Source organism: Pipistrellus kuhlii, unplaced genomic scaffold, assembly GCF_014108245.1.
Source record: "Pipistrellus kuhlii isolate mPipKuh1 unplaced genomic scaffold, mPipKuh1.p scaffold_m20_p_5, whole genome shotgun sequence".
Taxonomy (NCBI): Eukaryota; Metazoa; Chordata; class Mammalia; order Chiroptera; family Vespertilionidae; genus Pipistrellus; species Pipistrellus kuhlii.
The window spans coordinates 27,812,166-27,833,678 of NW_023425551.1; the positions used below are offsets into that span (position 1 = coordinate 27,812,166).

General features: G+C 39.7%; 1 protein-coding gene across 8 annotated transcripts in view; it reads left to right on the forward strand.

Moving 5' to 3' along the window:
• Nucleotides 1-21,513, forward strand: part of HS3ST5 (heparan sulfate-glucosamine 3-sulfotransferase 5) — a 230,965-nt gene that overhangs the window by 129,365 nt on the left and 80,087 nt on the right. For 5 of the 8 annotated variants that reach the window (XR_006739952.1, XM_036414173.2, XM_036414171.2 and 2 more), the window contains exon 3: nucleotides 4,809-4,922. The gene's annotated coding sequence lies outside the window, so the exon portion shown is untranslated. The remainder of the gene's footprint in view (nucleotides 1-4,808; nucleotides 4,923-21,513) is intronic. The other 3 variants (XR_006739953.1, XM_045572585.1, XM_036414172.2) reach the window with 1 other exon arrangement.

A 21,513-nucleotide genomic window follows, 5' to 3' on the forward strand; every position in this document is an offset into this window, starting at 1 on the left:
TAGAGGAAACGGTAGCCAGAAAAGAGCAGAAAAGAGATGGTATTTAAAGCCTTTGCAAGACGCACAAAGCAGATGAGACTGTCTGCCTCCCTGCCCTGATTCCTCTGCATGGTGATTCCTCTGAGGGTCCCAATCCTTCCGACCTTGTGAGAATGTCCAGAGTGAAGGTCATGACTGGTAACTTGAAACATTAAAATCAAAATCAATAGATCATGGTGGCTTTGATCGCAATCTAATATCTAAAGGGGAGGGATATCTATCCGTTACCTACGCTCTTTGCAGAGGATGGGCCTAAGTCTAGCTCTGGGGTGTGAGTATCTATCATTCACTGCTTAGTGAACCAGGGAGCAGGGCTGAGAGAAACAGAAACAGATGGCAGTGGAGGTAATTGAGATACCAGGTAGCTCGCAGACATCCTGGTAGGCTGCATAGCAGCACTAGTGTGAATGCAAGAGAAATATCCCACACAACTTCACTGGATGTGCTAGCGGAGTCTGACTGAACAGCCTGCTCAGAATTCCTACAGCAGGGGCTGGGGTACAGAAGGTTTGAGCTCATGTCAGAGAATGGGGCAACAGATTTCCCCAACTATAAGGGCTCATCGTAGAGTAAAAGGCTCAGGTTTTAATAAAATATTTGAAAATTCTGTATTGAATTTTGGCATGAGAGGGTATTAGTATTGGAGACAAGAGATTTTTGGTATTGATAGATAAGTCACCTCTTAATTAGCTCACACTGTTTTGCAAGGGAGACATATTTTTTGTGGTATCGGTGGTGGTTGTAAGCACTGAAAATGCCTCGGACCTCAGAGATGGAGAGCTGGGGACAGTAGGTGCAGATCTGTGGAGTGAGGCTTCACATCCTGCCTCTGTCACTTACTAATAATGTGACCCTGGGCAAGTACCTCAGCATGCCCATGCCTCATTTTGTTCATCTGTAAAATGGGCCTAATAATATCACCTCATTCAGCATTTGGTTCAGGATCTAATACATATGCAGTACCTAATAAATAGTAGCAATATCATTAATAAATAAATGTGCACAGTATAGCAGTTTTGCATATCAAGGGTTGAGAACATTCGTGGGTGTCACTTCTCACCGATGCTGAATGGCCATGGTGAGTGTTTCTCAGTGTTCTCATGTTCCGTAGAGCAGGAAAATCAATGCTACATCACTAGCCCTTCCCTCTTGGTTCCTGTATATATAAAATCCATGCAGTTCATCTAAATAAAAGTTAACTCAGAACGTTTCCTGGAAACACTTTCTGATTACATCATTAGACTGATTCAAAGAAAGTGAGGTGCAGAGACTTGCTACACACATATGAATCACCTGCTAAAAACAGTGGTGCCTCCTGAATGTATTAAGGGCAAAATTTACTTATAAAATTTCGATTCCTTTATAGCTTAACCCAGTGGTTGGCAAACCACGGCTCGAGAGCCTTATGCGGCTCTTTGGCCCCTTGAGTGTTCTGACCCAGGCCGAAAACCGACTTCTGCGCATGAGCCACGAAGTTTCAATCGCACTGTACGTACATGCCTACACATGGTATTTTGTGGAAGAGCCACACTCAAGGGACCAAAGAGCCACGTGTTGCTCACGAGCCGTGGTTTGCTGACCGCTGGCTTAACCACTCATATCTTTGATTATAGACTATAATTGCCTGGTATGTTAAAGAATCTCTCATATGTATAGAGGAAACATCAATTACATATATTTTATTCTACTATAGGATGACCATGCCAGAAACCCACATATAAATGGCTCAATATGAATTCACAATTGAAACCAACAAAAGATGCAAACTGATTCTAATTCATTTTAATATTAAATGTCAGCACTTTTTGAGCTATTTTATAATTAATTTCAAAATAGATGAGGCAGTAACATCAAGGTTTAGCTAATTATGTTTAAATTAAATATAAGCATTTAAAATAACCATTATAATTAAATACAAGACTCAGGCAACTAATCATTAAAAGTAGAATTGTTGAGATTTATCATTCTGAAATCCCTTGTATTGCCTTTCTAATGCGTTTTTGCCTCTAAAAATGAGAGACAAAAGGTATCTCGCCGAAGTCATCCTTAGTAAAAGGTCAGGGTTGTCAATTTGATATTGAATCAGTGCAAAGAATCTGGTTTACTACAGTCTCCTGGATACAAAACTTCAGTTACTATTGCTAGACCATGTTCAACTTGACTTACATCTTAGTTCTATAAACATCTTAGAATCATCCTAACGATTATAAAATATTTATTACTGTCAAAGAAAATGGACATATTTAAAAAAAACATTATTATAAAGGAGTCTCTGAGAAAGAAAAATCTAATTTTATTATTTAATTTTTTAAGTTAAATAATTTATTACAACTTTAATACCATCTCACACCTGTCACAATGGTTATCATCAACAAATCAGCCAAGGACAAGTACTGGTGAGGATGTGGAGAAAAAGGAACCCTCGTGCACTGCTGGTAGGAATGCAGACTGGTGCAACCACTGTGGAGAACAGTATGGAGTTTCATCAAAAAACTGAAAATGGAACTCCCATTTGACCCAGTGGTCCCACTCCTAAGAATATATCCCAAGAAACTAGAAACACCAAACAGAAAGGATATATGCACCCCTATGTTCATAGCAACACAATTTACCATAGCTAAAATCTGGAAACAGCCTAAGTGCCCATCAGCAGATGAGTGGATTACAAAATTGTGGTACAGCATGGATGGAACTGGAGAACATTATGCTAGGTGAAATAATTCAGAGAAAGATAAATATCACATGATATCATTCATTTGTGGAATATACTGAACAACATAAACTGATAAACAAAAACAGATCTCCAGAGACAGTGAAGCATTGATCAGACCGTCAAACCTCAGAGGAAAGGTAGAGGAGAATGGGGGTAAGGGAGAGATATCAGCCAAAGGACTTGTATGCATGCATATAAGCCTAACCAATGGACACAGAAACCAGAGGGTGAGGGAATAAATGGGAGGGGGGGGTCAGTAATCAAGGGGGGGTTAGGACACATATGTAATACCTTAATCAATAAAAAAAGAAAAAGAAAAATGTTTTAAAGAATAATGAGGAATACAACTGAATAGATTCATTTTATAAATTATATATATTCCAAACTTTATGTTTATAAGAACATACAAGTATATTGATATAATTAAATTTGTATAAATGTTTGTATGTATTTAGAAAATAACCATTAGCTAGTTCTTATTCTGGAATGTTATTCATTTAGCATAAACCCTGACACATGGCAGGTGCTTAATCAATGTTTGCAAATTTAAAATATATATATATATTTCCTATTATCTAGCCTTTTCTGTGGTCTAGAATTAGTCCAAATGTTAAGAGTCTAAAAGTGAGCAGTGCCTTTCTGGGCGGTAGAGGGTGATTTAAAGGCAAGTTAGCTTGTTTGGCTCCTTGTACTAACCACCTGCAATTAGTGATTGTCACATTGTCTGTGTTGTAAAACTGAACTAATTGAAGGTGCTCCCCTTAGGGGATGAATTCTACAGTGTAATAAATGTGGAGTGCCCTCTTGAGTTTAGCGTTTTAATTATTCATAATTATAATGATTTCTGTTTGTTTGAGCACTTTAGAGATAATTCTAGTTTATCACAAAACTCAAAAGCAGAGTAGTTGAGGCTTCCCTTTATTTTATGTTGAGGTCACCGGGCCTATGAACATGCCGGACATTCTCGGGAGCAATGGAGCCAGGTTACAGGCTGGCACCGCTGATGTCCTGACTTAAAGGGAGGCACTTATGTCTACTCGCTCTCTGATTCCCCTAGAAGGTTTTGGACAATGTTGGGATTGTGAGGAGAAGAGCTGACAAGGATTCAAGTGGAAGAACTGGAAATAGTATAATGCAGTATGAATCAGAGAGGAGAACAATAGATTTGATAGCTGGTTATTAACCAAGTGTATAAGTTTTTAAGGTCTTTCCTCTTCTTAAGAGTGTGTGTGTGTGTGTGTGTGTGTTTGCTTTGCACCCTAAATATATTTGCACACAAGAGACCCAAGTAAAATATGGGTATTCGTAGGTATTCTGGCCATTTTGGACTAGAATAATTTTTATGTCTACTATATTCAAATATATACTAGTGATAACAATATATTGGGATTGGGCTCCTACCATCTACTCATATACGTTCTTAATAACAGCCTGAAATAATGAAATCCTACTTTTAAAAAAAGTTTGGCATTGCAAATTTGTTTCTTTGCAATTTGTCTCATTTTCCCCATCTTCTTCTATCCATCTACCCAACACTTTAATTTTAGAGCCAAATATGTACTTTGCAGCTAGAGAATTACTCAAGTCTTCTGATAATCTATTCAATTTAGGAAACAGCAGCAATTGTTTAATATATTCAAGTAGTAGCAAAGGGGGAAGAATGATTGATATGGGTAATATCATCTTATAAAAAGGTCCGTCTGCAGGCACGCGATATTAGCAATTTTAAGGAGAGTACATTTAACCACTCTCGCCTAAAAAGCTCAGCAGAACCAAGGTCCTGCTACAAGAACATTATCTGAAAGTACGTATGAGTGTGTCTCTGATGAAAGGGAATGAACAATTACATAATCCAGGGTTAGGCTCAAATGTGAGCTCTGCTCTCATCAGCAAATTGTTTACTAAAGAGACTGGAAGTACCATTTAAAAAAAAGAAATGTTCTGATCATCCACAATATCTCGCTCCTTCTCAAACATTATTTTTAACCAACGCTACTAAGAAGGGGGGGGGGGGGAACTAATTGGAAACTCACGTTGTCTCTGCCTCTACCCTCAGGTGCTGACAAGCAGGGAGCAAGCCCCAAAGACAGGCCGTAGGGAAGGAGAGGCCATGGAATATCCACCAACCAGATAATCATCGCTGGATCAACCGGGACGTGTCTGAATGTAGGTATGTGCACTGAAGACTTCTGTGTGCGTCTGCGTGTAACACACCCCCGTCCCATCAGCCTCTTGAAAGCACTACTTGGCGGCCTGGTGTATGTGTGCACAAGGCCATACAGAAACCACAGGAAGACCTCTTTATTCTCTTTGGCTTTTAAATCGTTCCACAAAGTGACTTACACTGCTTCCCGCTCTCCGGCCTCAGTGTTCCCACGTGGAAACCTTCCTCCCACGGACACTGCACAGAGTCTGAGTCCTGGCTCTCCCCACGCTCTGACCATGTGAAATAAGTCCCAACTCCTCTCAGCTGGTTTTAGTTCTGGTTTCCCGCCAAGACCTAAGTCAAATTCCACCTCCCCTGCAAATTCTGGATGCTTTCTCCATCCCCAATATTTGCTTTTGTCCAAACTTCTATAGCATGTGCAATTACAGCTTTTCTCTGGCATTTGACAGCTGGATCCACGTACTGCTTTTTTTCTCCTTGTGCATATGTCCTGTTTCTTTAGTGCTCCTGTTTATTTCTGGAAAGGCAGGATCTGCCACATTTTTTTATTTTTTATTGCTTAAAGTATTACCAAGAGTAGTACATATGTGTCCTTTTTTTTCCCCATTGACCTTCCCCCGGCATCCCCTACCCCCCAGTATCTTGCGTCCATTGGTTATGCTTATATGCATGCATACAAGTCCTTCAGTTGATCTCTTACCTCCCTCACACACACCCCAACCCTTCCCAGCCTTCCCGCTGTAGCCTGACAGTCTGTTCGGTGCTGCTCTGCCAGGGCAGCAGAAATGGGCGTGCGATGAGCTGTGATGATGAAGTGAGGCAACAGCGGGCAGGGGTGAAGAACACAGGACCTGAAGCCACACTGCCTCAGTCTGAGTTCCCACTCAGCCAGTTACTAGCTGGGTGCTCTGGTCAAAGTTGCTTGGAAAAAAAAACTTCCTGTGCTTTGTCTACATCTTTAAAGTAGGAACAGTCATTCTACCCATCTCCTTGAGTTGTTGTAAAGTTCAAAGGAGCCAACAAATTTTAAAAGGCTTGGCATATCTAATACATAAAAAGCACTCAAAAAATCATTACCTAGTTACTACTGTAGACACAATAATATTCCATCTCAGTTTTCTCGTAATGCTATAAAATACAGTTATCACCATTCTACAAACAGGAGCCCTGTGGCCCTGAGAGGTAGTGAATATTACTAGCAAGTGAATAAAATGTATTCACTTGCCATCAAAGAATAAACTACAAAATTTATAAACTTTACAATCATTTTATTCTATTTTTAATTATTTTGGAGAATTTACCAAGAACTCTGTTAAACTTGGCAGACTAGCCTTCTTGGAATCTCTTCATCTTCTAGGAAATCATCAAGTCTTGTTCTTGTCACTGCCAAAATTCCTTGGCCGCTGCTGCTTCATTAGTGCATCTGTAGCACCGAGCACTATGCTGGGATGTAGTAGATGATTGATAAATCCTTGGTTAAATTAAATTTTGTCGCCCTGCTGATACATTAAGTATACTCTGCCCTCCTGGCCCACCGCTTAATTATAGAGTAGCTTTAGAAATCCTCTATGGACCTACAGAAACTACCTTCAGGTAAAATATTTCCATGAGAAGGGATTGGAAGAACTAACATTGTTGAATGCTTATCTTATTGTAGGTTTGTTGGGGTGTCTTTTTTTACTTTGTAAATATTATTTAATTTAATCTTCAAAATACCCTGTGAAGTAGGGATCGTTATCCCCCATTTACCAACCAAAAAGCTAAAATTCAAATAATTTAACCAACATATTTAAAAATCACACTAGTGGGAAAGAATTTCCTATCTAAATCTAACCCAAAGACGAAGCAATGATGAGGCAGTAATGGGGTAAAGTGAGGCTCAGAGTCAGTCATGAGGCAGATCCTCTTGACACAATTTCAGGTGCGCATGTGCCTCCTTATGCCTCAGTTTCCTCAGTTATTTTGAGTATCAAAACATTTTATTTGTAAATGGCTTCTAAATTATCATTGATACTATAGACATAAGCCATCATTATGGACCTGGGGAACATAAACACTGAAACAGGTAAGAAGTCCCCAAAAGGTTTGAATTCCCTAGCAGGTGATGGGAGGAAGGTGGAAGCAATGAAAGGAAGTGAAGATCAAAGACAAAGAAAAGCCATGTCTGTGGAAGCGTCTGGGGGCAGATCTAGAAGAAATTACTCTAGCACCAGTGCTGATTCAAGGCTGTTCAGTTGTCAGTTGTCCTTATACTATGTTAGATCATGTTTTAAAATGTAACTATAATTGCCAGAATCACTAAATCAAACACTAGATATATAGGACAAAACATTGGAAATCAGGACTGTTGTATATGGAGCCAAGTACCTAGTATAAGGGATGGTTGTATGGCAAGCTACTCATCTGAAGGATTAAGAGTAATATTATTGCTGAAACCAGTTTGGCACAGTGGATAGAGTGTCAGCCTGTGGACTGAAGGGTCCTGGGTTTGATTCCGGTCAAGGGCATGTACTTTGGTTGTGGGCACATCCCCAGTGGGGGTGGAGCAAGAGGCAGCTGATCGATGGTTCTCTCTCATCGAGGTTTCTAACTCTCTATCCCTCTCTCTTCCTCTCTGTAGAAAAACAATAAAATATATATATATTTAAAGAGTAATATTATCCTTAAATACATGGTTCTAAAACTACATGTGTAGCATAGGTGGGCTGAAAGAGGTTAATGGGGAGAAAGGGAGACATATGGAATACTTTTAACAATAAAGGTATTTTAAAAACAAAGCTCAAAAAATAAAATAAAACAAACTACATGTGTACCTCACAGAGTACCTGAAACCCCTAAGGGCCTCAGTGGGATCCAGGCTGCTGGATCTTGAAACAATTTCTTCAAAAGTTTTCATAGAAATGAATAGCATTTGATTTGTTGCTGGTGTCTTGTTTTGAATGGAAGTAGATGTATTTTATGAGTTAATAAACTATGGCACACATTTAGTTAATAAACTAAATAACCATATGCCTCACTTATTACGATAGTAAAAACAGTTCAGTGTTATAAAACTGTAAAGTGCTTTCCATTTCTTAGCATTTAATTACATCCCTACTGAGTTTATAGAATAATGAATCTCACCATATGACCTGTTGCATGTATTTAGATTTAAGGAAGTTATCTATATAAGCCTGAGCAACCATTACGGCAGGACAACCAGAATGACCAGTCACTATGATGTACACTGACCCCCAGGGGGCAGATCCTCAATGTAAGAGCTGACTCTGGTGGTCAGTGCACTTCCACAGTTGGAGTACTGCTCAGCCAGAAGCCAGGCTCACGGCTGGTGAGCACAGTGGCAATGGCGAGAGCCTCTCCTGCCTCCACTGCAGCACTAAGGAGCAGCGAGCCAAGTGGTAAGGAGTGAGCAGGCAGGTGGTAAGGAGCAAGTCGTCTGGACTGTGAGAGGGCACAGGCTGGGCTGAGGGATCCCTGCCCCAGTGTGTGAATTTTATGCACTGGGCCTCTAGTTTACTATAAGAATATACCCATATTCTTTCTTTTCCTTTGTTTACATGATAAATTCCAGAAACCATCTACTGGATTTTTTTAAATTGTATTTTAACTTAACTGAGAACAGGCAACCTAGTTGATATTTTAAATAGTACTGAAGAAATCAAAGAGAAATTAAGAAACCACTTTTATAAGTGTCCTTTGTCAAAGCTTGCCTAAAGGAAGCCTCCACTTCCAAGATCTATGGCTGAGATGGAGAATCTATGATCAATTGCTCAATTGCATCTGACCAATTTTAACTGTCAAGTATTTTTGAAAAATATAGCCTATGACAATAACACACTTAACTTATTATAATAGCCTCTTTAATATTTTAATTTTATCATTATTGTTAATTATTAAGCACCTTGATGGTGGAATGGCTTGTAAGGATAATGACTGGAGTAATGGAGCAAGAAATGGCTAATTTGAGGGATATTTTTAGAGTGTATTCCTTATTTATATATATAAAAGCCAAGCAACCGCAACTGGTTGCTATGACATATACTGTGGCAGCCAATGGGTCTGATTGGCCCCAATCAGCCCTCCCAGCATCTCATGGCCCCTCCCCACAGCTGGCCCCACCACTGACCCCCTCCCCTCCCCCCACCCCGATCAGGGGTGGGCCAGGAAGCCAACTGTCTGCATCTCCCCACCCCCACTGGCCCAGCCCGGATTGGCCCCCCAAAATCCCCACTCCGCACTGGCCTGGCCAGTTCAATGGAGTGGCTGGCCAGACCCCACCCATGCATGAATTCATGTACTGGACCTCTAGTAAATTATAAGTCACTATACAAATATTTATAAAAATAATTTTTACAATACCAAATTATGTTTTTGGTTGTTGTTTTTTTGCAAAGTAGAGAAATATAATAGAGAAAATTTTTCCTACTTCTATTACTTAAAAAATATTTGTGAACATGGGTTCTTCAATATATAGCAGGATGGTACCTGTCCAGGAGAAGACTCATCCTATATAATAAAAGCCTAATATGCAAATTGTCCCTGAGGGTGGTGGTTTGACTGGGAGACTGGGAGTTTGACCGATTGCTATGACATGCGCTGACCAGAGGACAGAGCGAAACATGGCAGGTATCGGCAATGCAGTGCTGGCAGTGGGCAGCAGTGGAGGCACTGCCAGCCCTGATGGGCCCCAACATGAGCAGGACCTTGGAGGATGGTGGAGCAGGTGAGCAGGCAGTGCCAGGCCAACATAGGTAAAAGCAGGGGCCTGATTGCCCCCGCCAATTGCCCCACAGATGGAGACCAGCATCAGGGGGCAGGGCCACTGCCCAGCTCCCAGGGGCTGAGGGAACCAGGCGGAGGCCTGATGGCCCTGCCAATCGCCCTGCAGACAGCAACCAGCAATGGCAGGAGGGGATGGAGCCACTGCCCTGCTCCCAGGCACTGAGGGAGAAAGGGAAAATAGCAATATTAAAATATTTCTTCTAAATATTTTTCTTTCAATGTGCATGAATCCGTGTACCAGGCCACTAGTAAGAATTGTAAAATCTGCTATTCATAGAGTGCCTGTTCTGTGCTAGACCCTTTAAAATAGTCTTCAGAATGTCCCTACAAGGATATTTTGTTTTCCTCATATGCCCTCCTATACAATTGGGGTTCAGATAGGTTAAGAAATAGTTGAGTACACCAGTAAAAACGTAGTGCCACAATTCAAACCCAGATTTTGAGACTCCTATGTTCATATTTTTAACTATTAGGGAAGCCAGTTGCCTCCATAGAGGATGGGAGGCAAAAAGTTAAACACACACATACAATAATAATAGCTACAATTTATTAATATGCCATGTACTGGGCTAGGTATCCTAAGTTCCTTATCCTAATATACAGCTCAAAAGAGTCTCCATCTCAGATTTTCAAACGAATTGGATATTAGTATTCCCATTGTCCCTGTGAGATATTTAATTATTGACATAAGATGGCATATGTGATAAGTAGCAAAATTGGGTTTCCAACTCAGGTCTTGTCGAGTTCAACATCATGTTCTTTCTAAGAATATCATAAGATAAAATATAAAACTTTTATAAACTAAAGACTCTGGACTGCTGCATACTTATCTTTTTTTCTCTGTCTTAAAATGATTCCAGTTTTGTTAGAAATTATTGAACTTTCTGTTAGTAAGGAATTTTCCTGAAAATTAGTACTAATTCAATGAATACGCACCACTTTGTATTTATTCTAAGGGTGCTCAAGTTTACATCAAAGTCAGATTTTAACATTGTCACTTTCATGTGCTCAGCTGATGTTTTATAATCTAGGATTCTACTAAGAACTTGAAAATTAAAACAGGTTTATGGAACTCCAGAAAACTGCCCCACATGCATAAATTGCCGTTCTGAATGCCGCAAGTTACAAGCACAACTGAGTATCTTTCATCCTAATCTTACAAGAAGTCTGGAACAGCATTTTGTATTCATTCATTAAACAAGTATCACTGATTGCCCACTAGTTTCATAACTGTGTGCTAGGGAGATTGGCAGAGAATAAGAACGCAGACCCTACCTCAAACAGCTTTATGAATTAATTAGGGGGAGGGGGAAGATATGGAAACCATTAAGCAACAAAAATTGAAGTTAAGTAACATGAGAACAGTGAAATAAGTTGTGTTTAATAAAAAAGAAGGGAAAAAAAGAGTCCTACAGTTTCATGGCTGGAGGTGCTGACTATGGGTTAAAGTAGTGAAAAAGGCCTCACAGAATAAGGCTCTGTCTAGGCAGAGAGGATGGACAGCCTGGCCAGGCAAGCACTTGGGGTGGAGGCGGCCGGCAGCCGGTTCATTTGTTATGCTGAAGGCTTGTTCATGGGAATCAGAGAAGACAAGATTGGAAAAGGGGGTGAGCCCAGATAGCCAGAGGCTCTGGCTCCAACTAAAGACTCTGGCCTTTGGCCTCCAGATGATGGGAGTCATTGAACATTTTTGAGCAGAGAAATCACATAATTAAACAGTGCTTTAAAAAAAGATACATTTGGCAGAACATGGGCAGAATGAATTTGTGCAGAAAGTGCAGGAGCAAGGAAACAACAGCAATAATTCAGTTCTAAGGTGATGAGGTTTTGGATAAAAGTGACAGTGGGACTAGAAAGAAGGAAATAAATACAAGAAGTAGGGCAAAGAAAGATGAGAGGCGATGAGTAGATATAGGAGAGAAAGAGACAAAATAATTTTAAATTCTGTTTGGGAAGTTATATCGTTTATAAATTTTGTTTTTGAATTAATTGGACATCATCCCTAATATTTGTGTTCTGAGACACCACTGGATTCCTTGCTTTTTATTCAATGTGGCTTTTTTCTTTTAGGCAAATTTACAGTAAAATCCTGCTTCCAAAGAGATAATACTTTTATAAAAATGCCTGAGAAAATAGTTGTAGCTTTATGTTATAGTAATAATAATGCATTTATAGGATGGCAGGATGCTTACGTGAGTGATGTAAATTCAGCTAAATAATGATGTTCAGTTTGTTTCCAAAATTCTAATTTATTGATTTAGCTATTGTTATGTTTCCTACCAAAGTGACTTTTAAAAACTGTTTATTGGTTGTCTACATTAGATCACTTTTACAAGTATGTTGATATGATTCTCTAGCAGTTTGGATACATCTGGTGCTTCCTCCCAGGATAAATCCCATTGTCTTCAAATTGTCCCAGTTTAATTCTTGTACTTGATGGGAAAACTGGGCCATAAAGAAAGCGAATTAATGATTTATTAAGGGTAGTATGAGAGCTGAAGAATTTATCTTTCCTTTAGGTCCAGTGGACTTCATTGATCAAATAAGACTAGAAAGAAAGAAATATTCTTTTTGGTTATTTAGGTTTGGTAAAAATACCCAGCGCCAGGCAAATATAACCTTGTTCTTCATCTCTTCATCTCTCTCTCTCTTTCTCTCTCTCTCTCCATTGCATTACTGTGATATATATATATATATATATATATATCAGTTACTTTAAAAAGCAAGTGTCACTTTAATATTACTTAGATACTATTTTTAATGCATCAAGTAAAACATTAAAGTATCATGTTTAATATTAACTCATTCTCCACTTAGCATTGTTAAAAATATTTATGATCTGCTACAGGGCAAAACATATTGTTATCCATTTCCCCCCACTTTGATAAAAAGCATTCTTCAGCTGTTTTCTAGGAACAAAAGTTGTCAAAGTTTGATGGTAATTTATGTTGTCAGTGCATTAAGTTGATTTTATGGCAGCCAACACAACTATTGTCCATTTATGAAACCAAGGATCACTCTAGGTCTCCACAAAGGCCATTTGATACCTGCCCTCTCATCTGACTGACCTTGAGGGGAGTTGAGTTTGGTAATTTATGGCAAACACCATCTAGAAGACCTATTTGCAAGATTCACTGTCATTTAGTGCTAAATGATCATTGCTGAGTCCAGGGACAATCTGTGCTCCTGACAGAGCAATCCCATAAAAAATATTGCCTACCCACCCAGGTGTCCTTTCCAATTATCTGAAGTAGGAATTAATACTTTTAAAAGCTGCTAGTTTTTGAAAGGTTATTACAATTTATTCCAGCAGTTTCTTTTGCACATTATGATGAATTAGTTTATTAGGCCATTATTTTCCATGTCAGCTTTTTAGAAGATTGAACCATAATGTTGAAACATTAGTGTGAATGGCAAACATACTATTTTACAGCTGAGTAATATATTTCTTTGAGAAAAATGTGCTCCGTTTTTAATAACAGGTAATTTTATGTTTATGTTCACTAATGCTGTTGTCAGGTATTATTTATTTCTGTTTGGTAAGAACTGGAGAATTTTCTTTCAAAATGTTAATGGTGGCCTAGACAGATTTTAGAGTCATAGTAAGAATATATTACTTAAAAGTAGAAATTATAAATTGCGTTTTTCCTTGAAAGCTAATATTTTGTCAGGTTTCCTTAACAGCAATTTAATACATGATTACTTCCAGGGAGAGTTATACTCTTGTCTCATTTTTTTTTTCCTCTAAATATAGTGGACTGGGTAGGGAAGGGGTAGTTCATTTTTCTAAGGTCTTAATGACTTTCAAGTTTTTATTTAATAAATATTCTTTATCTGAAATGATTTGTTGCTTCAGAGATCATGTAGTGATATTCTATCAGATATAGGTATTTTGTAAATAATAACTATTAGCATTTGATAGAGATTTACTTTTCAGTCATTGTTCTCCATTATATGTCTACTAAAATAGTAAAGCTGTATAGGTAACCTCCTATTTACCAAGTATTTTAAAATAGCTCTATGTGGGAAAGATTAATTAGAAGTACTTACTCTAAAGAGCATTCAGGGTACTATATTTTTATTCAGATAGCAAATATTTTTGAATGCCTAATACCTGCCAGGCATTATAAAACTGTGTGGAGAGGGACATAGGCCATAGCAACAGTTTAGACATTCAGCCTTTTTATTTCTGTTAACGTTATTTGTGTAGATACAGTTTTTACAATATATATAGTTCCACAAAATTCTGAATTTTGAGTACGCTAAGCATCTAAGCAAATTCGGTAACACTTTGAAAGGTTTATATTTGCTTCCTCCAATACAACAAATGCTTGCCAAAGGAAATACTGTTTTTGTTTTCTCATCAAACACATTTGTTTCTGTAGCAAATGGTTTCAAAACTGAAGTATTTGTTTTTGTTGATATGACTGAAACAAATGTTAGTTTTAGCAGAATTAAGATTTGAAGCATTGCATAAATTTTTCACATTGTGTCAGAGAATTTTTTTTATAATGTCTGAAATTAATAATGAGAATTCCAAAGTTTCTTCTTTTGGGGGGAAGAATAACATACATACAGAAAAATGCACACATAATAACTATACAGCTCAATGGACTGTCACAGAGGAAGTACAGGGATATAACCAGCACTCAAATGACGATAGAAATCCACCAACATTCCAACAAACAACCAGCCAATCACACCCCACCCTCCACCCCCATTCTTCTGATTCATGACATCATAGTTTACGTTAGGCTGATTTTTAAAATTTATAAGGTTGCAATAAAATTATTACTACTTTTGCTAATGTTTCTGAGATTCATCCACGTGTTTGGATTCTGTTGTACTTTGTTGACATCAATACATGGTATATTCCATTTCTCAAATGTACCATATTTTATTTTCCTATTCTATTGATGATCACTAGATTAATTTCTGTTTGGGGTTTGGCAAAAAAAAAAAATTTGTCTGAGCATTACATATACATATATTCATACAGGTTGGGGCAAGAGTAGGTTTACATTTGTGAGTACATGAAACACTTTACTCTTGTATTATTATTTATTAACTAGAGGCCCAGAGTACAAAATTTATGCACAAGGGAAGAGGGTCACCTCAGTCCAGCCTGCACCCTCTCTATTTGGGAGCCTTTGGGGGATGTCCAATTGCCAGTTTAGGGCCTAAACTGGCAGTTGGACATCCCTCTCACAATCCTAAACCACTGGGTCCTAACTGCTCACTTGCCTGCCTACCTGGTCACACCTAATTGCCCCCACACATACACCTGGCCTAATCTCCCCTTGCCCCCCCTTTTTCCCCTTCCCCACTGGCCTGGTCACTCCACACAGCCTGCTGTTTGGTTGTTTGGTCGTCCCTCACTGTTCCCCCCTGCCAGCCTGGTCACCCCTAACTGCTCCCCTCTGCTAGCCTAGTCACCTAATTGTGCCCTTTGCCATCCTGGTCACCACCAACTGCCCCACCCACAGGCCTGGTCACCCCACAGCCTTCTGTGAACTGGTTTGGTCATCCTTCACTAACCTCCCTGCAGCCTGATTGCCCCATGCAGCCTGCTGTTCAGTCATTTTGTTATCCCTCTCTAACCCCCCTGCTGGCCTGGTTGCCCATGCAGCCTGTTTGGTCATCTGTTCGGTCTGTTCAATCATGATGGCCCCTGGCTTTTTATATATATGGATTATTGTATTATTTCCTATATGAACAATGGAAAGCCTACTTCTGCCCCACCCTTCATATCATAAATATATAAATATATAAATATAAATATAAATATAAATATAAATATAAATATAAATATAAATATAAATATAAATATAAATATAAATATAAATATAAATATAAATATATATATATATACACATACATACACACAATATTGTATTGTATATATACTATAAAAGCATATATGTTGGTATATTCCCAGGAGTGGACTAGCTAAATCTCAGGATGGGCACATTTTGCAGATACTGCCAATGAGTTTCCCTGAGTCCTGTTACTTTCTTATACTCACTAGTTACCTTCTTTGGATATCAAGCTAAAAAATAATTGGGGAGAACTGAAGTAAATAATTTCCAGGTTTATTTTAGGCCTAGAACTCTGCAGTTCAGTACTTGTTTACAATGGAGAACATTTGCATAGATTTCAAAAAAGGCAGATAATGAGAATCTGCCACTTGGTTTTCCATTATACTTTACTATTTGCATTTATATATGGATATGAATGAACCTGAGCATTCACATTATTTGCTAAATAATAAAATTACAGTATCTGATGCAGAAGAGCTGGAAAGTTTTCTGGTTTCCTCTCTATGTTACGTGACGTACAGAACATTTTCTGCCAGGCTGTTGGAAATAACAAGACAAATGCAAAACAGGCCTGCTCTTCAATGTTGCTGGTTATTTTCACGGGAGGGATACAGGGACTGTAGTGTACACACCCTTAGGGTATTTTACACAATGCGAGTATTCAATACATTTTTGTTGTACACATTATCCATTCTGTGGAATGACTTTGGGAGGACAGAGCTCTGGGGGTTGCATAGAATCCTGGCTCTGCCAACCGACTTTGGCCAAATTATTAATCTCCTTTAGCCTTACTCACTTCATCTGTAATGTGGAGAACATAGCCCCTACTTGTGAGAACAAAGGTCATAGCATATGTGAAACACTTCACACATAGCATATGTGAGCACTGCTTGTGATGCTCAGTAAATGTAGAGTGGTATTATTATTATTGTCTTTTTTTAATGTTAAGATGGTATTTTTACAACCTCTGTCTAAAGATAGTAAAGATTCTGCTGCGCATACTTTATAGATAGATAGGTATGCTCTAAAGTTTATTAGAACCTGACAGCTAGACCTTATTCTTCCTTTCATTAATTTTTCCACAAATATTGATGCAGTATACTATGAGTAATGCACTATACAAGGCATGAATATTCCACCACATTTTAAACTCTGCCCCTGGGCACACAGAGCTGATGTGGCTTGCAAGTCCTCTGGCAGTTAAAGTACAGTGGGAGTAGGCATGAAGGGGAGGTCTAGACACTCCAGGAATACTTCCTGGAAGAACTGACACCTGATGATGCCTAGGCCTTAAACCATGTAAGGGAGAGTGGGGTAAGGGATGTTCAGGAATGAGAGCATACCAGGCAGAGAAAACAACGTTAGAGGACTGGAAGATTTTCAGAAAAACTGAAGCTTAGAAGGCCATGGATGAAAAAAAGAAAAGAAAATGTGTCAAGAAGAAAGAAATAAGGCTAAAAAGGCAAACAGGGACCAGTCCATTAAGGCCTTACAGACTGGACTTTGGACTTTATCCTGAGGATAATGAGAAGCTATTAAATGTTGTTTTTGTTTTAAGTAGAGTATCTTTATTAGATGTGTGTATTGGACCATTCTTGGTGAAGAATGGGAATGGAGTGGGGCGCAGGAGGAACAAGACAGGAGGAAGAAAGATAGTAAACAGGGTAGAGGTAGCAGTGGTCTGAATTCAGGTCTCAGCAGAGGGAACGGAGAGAAGAGGATGGATAGAAAGCACCTCATTTGGAAATCTAGGATGGCACCACACCACAGCCCTAACCTGGACAGCGGGATGCTTAGTCATAGTCATTACCAAAGGGGGGCAATGAAGAAGGCAGAGAAGATAGAGGTAGAAGGATAACTGAATTATACTGGAACAAGGTCAGATTGAAGTGCTGTGTTACCTAAGTGTGTGTTGAATAAATAGCTTTGACTTCAGGAGGGAAATCTTTAGATGAAGATGTAAACAGCATCCGTGGGCATGGGGAAGGTTGCTTCAGCAGAGTTTAGAGGGAGAAGAGAGCAGCCCAGAATGGAGCACTGAGGAAAAGCCATATTTAAAATATAGGTGGAAGAAGAAGAACTGGAATTAGAAGCCACAGAAAATGTGCTAAGAAATTGTGAAGTGTGTGCTTACCATGGCCTATGGGACAAAATGTTTCTGGAAGAAGGAATGAATGGTCAGTAGTGGCAGATGCTGCCAAGGGGTGAAACAGCCGGGGTATTGAGCAGTGCAACCACCAGCTTTGGCAACAGGGGAATAAATCTGAGGAAACTTTGCTAAGAACAAGTTGGCATTGAACAAGTCAAGGTACAAATGATAAATAAAAACATAACTACAAGTTGATGGGCTTCCAGGCAAACATGATTACTAAATAGCACATTATGTAACTATATTAGTAAGAGTTCCTCAAAGATCTGTTAAATACATATTTTAAAACTTAAATACAACTACAAAATTTGATTGTTTTTTTTAAATGGTTTTTATCACTGGCTTGACATCGCTGAATCATAAAAATATTCTTTAGGAGAATGTGAATTTTATGCTCTAATCCAGTTGTTGGAAACTTGCCTCTTGAAGAAATTTGGCTGAGAATTCTGAAGAAACAAGAACGGGGAAGAAGTTCCCTGTGGAGATGTTGTTGTTGTTGTTGTTCATGTTGAAAAGAATAGAATGGGCTTTCAAATAAATAACAAAGAGAAAAGAATAGGATGTGGAAGCCTCGCAGACAGGAATCCCTAAGGACAGGGAGTGTTCAGGTTCTTGCGTGTGCATATATGCAGAGCCAAACGCAGAGAGAATCAACTCCTGGAGGAGAAGCCGGTGATTCATTATGGTGAGTTAAAAGGGGACATGTTATAAATCATAAGCAGGACAAGCGAGTTCTGTTTTCCCTGCTCTGTTCCACTGTTGAAAATTAATTTTCCTCGGGATTTTTTTTTTTCCTGGTGGCTGTTATTTACAGTATCGCCCGCCCAGGCCAGCTCATTCATTTCCACAGGCAGCTCTGGTTGGCGCACCAGGCAAAAGCACAGCAAATGCACTTAGGGGGTTGTCGGGACTCTATGTGCAAGGACTGCTTCCAAATTCAATCTGTAAACGTAAGGTGTGTTTATCCTCACATTTCACACCAAGCCCGGGTTTAAGTAGATGAAATTTGTGTTTAAAGGAGATGTAAAAAAAGACCACATCTGGGTAATTTTTCTTTTAAAATAAGGTCACTTAGACCTGGGATATAATGGGTCATTTCATGGGCACTACTTCTCATAGTGGCTTTGTGACTTCTAGGGTAGAGCTGAGGAGCTGGCTGTTTTGTGGAGCAGATGGCATGGTCTGTGGCAGAGCCACATGGGACACCCCACACCCCTGTCTCCCACCTCCCACTAAGAACCTGGGCCAGGGACCGAGGACTTCAATACACTCTGTTCTCGTTGAATTTCCAGCAGAGCTATGAGGTCAACACTATATTTATATCCACTTTACAGAATGTCAGAACCCGAGAAGTTAAGTAATGTGCCCATGTACACAAATAATAAGTAACAAGACCTGGATTTAAACACATTTTTCCACAAGGACCAAATAGAACTAATGAGTTAGTATGTTTTTCGTGTTTTATTGTTGTTGTTTTGTATTGGTCTTTTTCCAAGTTTTGAATAGAGTCCAATAGCTTGTTATTAATAAAAGACAAATTTCTTTTCTTATTATTCTAACTCAGACTTCACTATTGTTTTCTTTTGTTCCTTCATTTTTTTATATGTATTTATATCCTACTAGAGGCTCGGTGCATAGATTTGTGCACTGGCCTGTGGGGGTCAACTGGCAGACCTACATCTCCTGAGGGATATAGCAGTGTGTGAAGTGGCAAGCAGCCAGCGAGGACCCCGAGCCCGGGCCAGGTGCTGCACCTCTCCGACTCATCCCGGCCCAGCTGCACCTCCCATCACGGTCCAAGTCTGGATGGGGAAGGGGCATGCAAGGGGATTGTCCACAGGAGAGGCTCACACCACTGCAGCTGTGCTCGCCAGCCAGCCATGAGCCCAGCATCTGGTGCCTGTTAGTCAGCTGAGCAGCACTTCCACTGTGGGAGCACACTGACTATCAGGCTGCAGCTCCTGCACTGAGCATCTGCCCCCTAGTGGTCAGTGCATGCCAAAGCAATCGGCCAGTCATCTGGTCGTCTGGTGGCTTAGGCTTTTATATAAATAGATTATTATATCTTTTAGGCCACTTAAAATTGGGGGAGAAGATGAAGAAATAGATACTTTATTAAGACAGTCACTATCACAATTTAGTCTCATAATAAGATAAGACATAATAGCCTATATTAGCATTAAGCATGAGAAAGATTATTTCATGTAATAATTAGCATGAATTTGTTCAACAAATGCTGTTTGAGCACCTACTACTCACTGGGAGGCCCTTATGTGTTGGCTCAATGTTTGTAAACATCCCAGGAGAGAATGGGGATGGGGCATGAGAGGGGCAGACAGTAAATAAATATATAACAGGACAGCGGGGGAAAGAGAAGACAAAGTCAAGTAGGTAAGGAGTGCCAAGGGGATGGGAGAACTAGAGTTGTGTTCTCATGGAAGAAATTCAGTGAGATAAGTTTCCCAGAGGCCAAAGGAGCAAAGCCTGCTGAGTGAAGTACATTCAGGAAAAGTAAGCCTGACTAGCAAATGCCTCAGGTATCTGAAGAACTTGGTGAGTGGCTGGGTGTGCCTACCTCTACCTTCCCCAAGCAAGGCGAGTGGTGTGGCGGGAGTGGAGGAAGGGGAAGGGATAATTGGTCGCTATTAAGTCAGACAGGGTGATGAGGAAGGGTGGTCTGATCTTGGAGAGTCCTGTAAGCCCTTTAGTCAAATACAGTAAGCAAGTCACATTTACAATTAACGTTGCTTTAATATATCCAATGCAAGTTTTACCATTTTTTTCCTTTTTGGGGTTTCTTTTAAGTTATAAATACTGCCAATTGGATGATTTATCCTGAAACCAAGAAGATCAGGGTCAGATAATAAGCAAACCGCCACTTCCCTCTGCTCCCTGGGGTGGGAGGCATAACTGATCACAAGATCCTCTAGTCACGCTGCAAAAGGTCAGGGCCGGCCAACAGATGAACTGCTCCAGGCATAGCCTTTAATATGAAGATCTTTCCATCTCTGCCCCAGTCCCACCCCCAAGCATTAGTACAGCCAAATCTCCAGCAGCTGGATAAGCCTTAGCTTCGGCCCACTGCCTGGCTCGGGAACTAAAATTCCCTTGTGATCTTCTCCACTCCCCACGGAACCCCCTCTTTGACCCCACGTATATTCAATTCCCTCGGGTCCCCTAGGTAATTCCTCTCTGCTCAGTGGTGCCCACTTGAAAAGGTCTGAACTGCGAAGAGCTGCAACCAAAATAATCTTGACCTTTCTGGACCTTAACATCCTCATCTGCATATGGGCCTGATTTTGTCCAGCCTGCAAGACTGCTGTGAGTACTGAGGTAGTAACTATTAATAAAGTGATCTAGTTGAGTCCCTGATCTGATAGGGAAAAAAAAGGAAGGAGAAAAGAGGTCCCAGAAACTTGAAATACAAGAAACAGAGGTGAAAATTGCTTAAATTTTTTACTGGCCCCATAGTTTTACCTTCCTGCTACTTCCATCCCACTTGGCTGAGCACCAAAGAGTTAATTAGAGAGAGATAAGAGAATGTGAGTGAGAGTCCAGGACCAAAGCTTGATCTCCTCACCAGAATGGTGTGATGGTAGTCTGCCCAGTTGAAGACATGAATTTGAAGAGAAGAATCAGGCAATTCCTGCCTTCAGGAGGGGACAGAGTTTTTCAACAGATGGGTGGGAAGGAAAAGTATATCAATGGAGATATAAAAAGAGACAGCATTTGGAAAATTAGGAAGTGCAACAAAATTCTAATGGGATGTCAAAACTGGTTTGGCTCAGTGAATAGAGCGTCGGCCTGCAGACTGAAGGGTCCCGGGTTCAATTCTGTTCAAGGA